This window comes from Echinops telfairi, unplaced genomic scaffold (genome assembly GCF_000313985.2).
Source record: "Echinops telfairi isolate 266 unplaced genomic scaffold, ASM31398v2 ScPeMD7_32;HRSCAF=126, whole genome shotgun sequence".
In the NCBI taxonomy this organism is placed as follows: Eukaryota; Metazoa; Chordata; class Mammalia; order Afrosoricida; family Tenrecidae; genus Echinops; species Echinops telfairi.
The window spans coordinates 2,157,834-2,162,295 of NW_022103929.1; positions in this window are offsets into that span (position 1 = coordinate 2,157,834).

Here is a 4,462-nt window from a genome sequence, read left to right on the forward strand (position 1 = left end):
ACCTCTCCCTCTGCCATGGACTGTAAATCTTTGAGGGAGCAGAAAGCCTTATCTTTCTACCTCAGGGTGGCTGGTGAGTTTGAACCATCAATCTTGTGGTTAGCAGCTCAACACTTAACCCACTGTGCTACCAGGCCTCTTAGTGCTATGAAATGGCAGTCATTAAATAACCGTTTGACATTTCCTAGGAGCTGTACTAATTCAGCAGATGGAGAGACGAATAAGACATTCTCTACCTTCATGGTGCAAATAGTGGAGAAAGTAAATTCAGTACCAACTCATAGCAACCCTATGGATGGTTTCAGAGGCTTTGTGAATCTTATTTATTTATTTATTTATTTTAAAAATCGTTTTATTAGGGGCTCGTATGTCTCTTATCACAATCCATACATACATCAATTGTGAAAGGCACATTTGTACATTCCTTGCCCGCTTTGTGAATCTTATGGGAACAATTCATCTTTTTCCTGTGCAGTAACATGTATTTGAACCACTGACCTGGCTATTAGTAGTCCAACATTTTTGGACAGCTCCACCACTACAATATTGCTTTATTTGGCCTTTTGTTTGCAAAATCAGACATAGTTTAAAATTGTAAGTCTTGTTTCTAGAATCCAAGGGCAGACTTTCAGGGAACTTTGGAAAGACTGGACAGTTGTGAGGATGGTGCAGGACTGGGCATTGTTTTGTTCTGTTGTACATAAGGTCTCCCTTTGTCACAAGAGACTTGACACCTAACAACAAAAAACTAGAAAGCACTTAGTGCTTTTTCCCCTCTTCACTCTGTTAATCTTTTCCTGTTCATTTTTTCCTCTTTGAAAAGCTGCTAGGTCCTATTTTTTATATATAGTAGCTTATGGCTGCTCCCACAGCTTTCATTCTTATATGTTACAGTCTTCAGGCACATAAGGACACCAATTTGCCCTCGTAATTTCAATTCCAAAGTCCTGGAATGGCATCTTATTGGCTTAGCTATGCTTGAGTGCAGAGATTTGAAGCACATTTCCTATTGTAAGTCTACTTTGGTGGATGGAAGAAAGTAGAAGAGGATATAGAGCCAGTTCCCAGAGCAAATGTAGGGTTACTGTCAAGCTAAGAGTTTGACTGAAAAATATTTCTAACTACAAGTGGGATAAATATTTTATATTAAGAAGAGAGTACAGAAATAGCATAGAAAGGAGTATGATTCACCATTTAGGATGGATTGGAGGTCAGGGACAGCTTCCTGGACAAATTGATGGATGATTTGGATTTTGCAAGATAAATGATGAATTTGCAGATTCAGCAATCGGAGGAAGGATGGATGTGCTTATAAAGAGCAGCAGTAGAAAGACTTAAAATCTTGAAATGATAATAGTGTGTTTAGGTGACTGTACGCAGGAGTCCCTGGTAATGCAGTGGGTTAAGTGTTAGGCTGCTGAGAGGTAGGCAGCTTGAATCCGGCAGCTGTACCGCAAGAGCAAGATATGACAGTCTGCCTCTGAAGATTTACAACCTTAGAAACTGGAGCACTTCTCTGCCCTATAAAGTCGCTATGAACTGGAATTGACTTAATGGCAGTGTGTTTGTTTTTTTGGCTTTTGGAAGTAGTTAAAAATTATTTGCAGTGTACATTTTGAAACAGAGAGGGTTCATTAGAGACCAGAGAGAGAAAGGAAAAATGATCTTGCTAAGATATATGAATTTGGGGAAGTTGGGTGACATTCAGATTTTACTGCCATGAAAAATCCTTTCATTGAATGAACTGGAGGCAATTGGAACAGAGCGAAAACCTTGAGAGCCTGGGCCAAGAAAATGGCAGTGAGAAAGAAAGGAAATATTTAGTAGAAAAATATTCAGTATTTAGGATTTATTAATGTTGAAGGAAAGAGAAAAATCTAAGATGAATGCCACTGGCCTCCTGACCTGGATGACAGGGTGAATTTAGGTCTCAATCAAGATATGAAAATAGTAGAGTGAGGTGCTGACACTGCTAGGTTTCTTGGCTGGCATAAGTGATGGTTACAAGGGTACTTTTTTAGGGCTTGAAGCAATGGCAATGGGAGCCTTGTTTGACCACCTCAGGCTACAGAACAGGGGCGGATAATCCAACTTTACACCAGCCCAAGGATTTCTATAAGGTAGAGATCAGAATATGCTTCCACTCTTGAACCTGTTTTCCCTATTCTGACACCAATACCCCTCCCACCTCTATCACTCTGCTTCTCTGCTGGATTCAATAGTCTGCAGCAATGGCCATGTGGAACCTCTCACACAGTAGTCACAATTGTAAGGATTTATTAGGGAAGTTAACAGGCCACAACAAGTTGAGATCAGAAAACATTTAGGATACACAATCCTTTTGTCTACAGCAGTGTGTGCCTCTTCTCAGCCACATGGTCCCTTGTCTTTTTCCCTGCTTCTTTAGCACTGCTAAATGCCCAAAGGACACTTCATTCTGTAAATCAGGCTCTTGTTTGAAGGCACTCAACTATTCTTAGTTCTGTGAGCCTCGTAGTCTTTGTTACCTTTGTGAGCTCCTTAATAGAAAGCAATTGGATATGAAATCTGAAGTGCAGGACAGAACTGCTGATACAGATGAAAGGATTAGGTTAGGTTTTGTTCCTAAGCAAGCTGCAAATAAGAATCTTTCCGAGACTTAAATAAAACAAACTGATACCTGGACCCCACCCAGAACAATTAAATTGATCACTAGGACTGTGTGGGGACATCTTACTTAGAAAGTGCCCCAGATATTTTAATGTACAGAGTTAAGTACCACTGAATTACAAGAGGGAGGATCACTTTATTCCCTACATTTTGTGACTGAGAGGTAACATTCTACAGAGAGGATTTTGTAATTACTTTAGAACTCAACATAGTTAAAAACATTTTTTTGGTCATTCTTAGACCTAACACATCCCTTCCCCTATCCACTAATTCCTGAAAAGGGGGTATGTGTGTGTTGGGGGGAGGGGATCTATGCCTCACAACAATTGGTCTCTATTCACTTGGAGCAACAGAGCAAGGAGGAGACTGGCTATGGAATTCAGCTTGTTCAAAGTGAGGACATGAAGCACTTGCTGATGAAGATCAAGGATTGAAACCTTCAGTATGGATTACAATTCAGTGTAAAGAAAACTAAAATTCTCACAACTGGACCAATAGGTAATATCATCATGAGTGGAGAAATGATTGAAGTTGACAAGGATTTCATCTTGCTTTGGACCCACAATCAATTTTCATGGAAGCAGCAGTCAAGAGATCAAATGACTCATTGTATTGTGTAAATCTGCTGCACACAAGTATTGAAAAGCAAAGATGTTACTTTGAGGACTAAGGTGCACCTGACCGAAGCCATGTTTTTTTCAGTTGCCTCATATGCATGTGAAATTGGACACTGAATAAAGAAGACCAAGGAAAAAATTTTATTGTTATTTTTGTTCAACTCTTTAAAAAATCATTTTATTGGGGGTTCATACAACTCTTATCACAGTCCATACATCCATCCATTGTTTCGAGGACATTTGTACATTTGTTGCCATCATCATTCTCAAAACATTTGCTTTCTACTTGAGCCCTGATCAAGGAAATATTTTGATGTGTTTTAACTATGTTGTTGTTGAAGAGTATTGAAGGCACCAGAGACTGCCAAAAGAAGACAGATTTGTCTTGGAAGAAGCGCAATCCGAATGCTCTTTAGAAGGAAGGATGGCAAGACTTATTCTCACATACTTTGGACATGTCAGGAGAGACCAGCCATTGAAGAACGACATCATGCCTGGTACGTAAAAGGGCAGCAAAAAAAGAGAAAGGCCTTGACAACATGGATTGACGCTGTGGCTGGAAACATGGGCTCAAACAGGAGAACAGTTGTGAGGATGGTACAGGACTAGGCAGTGTTTTGTTCTTTTGTATGAATCCTAGTGAATCAGAATTAACCTGAAGGCACCTAACAACAACAACAACAACAACAACGATGGAATGTTGGCTAACTAACACTAACACTATTCCCTAAAGTCTTCTGAAAACCAAATAGTTTAGCATAACGAGTAAAGAATGCCTGCCTTTATGATGTATTTATGTGGGACTAAATTGACAACAGCAACTCAGAACACTAGATGGAAACCTTGATGGAGGAGGAACCGCTCTGAAAAGGAGGGGGAGATGGTTACATAACTCAGAATATAATTATTATCACTGAGTTGGTGAATGCTTTTGCTGTATTTTTTGCTATATTCTCAACAACCACACACACATAAACCAAAAACATTATAAAAAGTATGCTTTTTGTTGGAATAAGAATATATATACATTCTCTGATACAGCTGGATTTGTAAGGTACAACTGGGAGCATGATAGTGGAGGAAGAGGAAGCATTCAAGAACTAGAGGAAAATTGTATGTTTCATCATTGCTATACTGCACCCTGACTGTCTCATCTCCTTACTGCTGTCCTTCTGCAAGGGATGTCTAATTTCCCA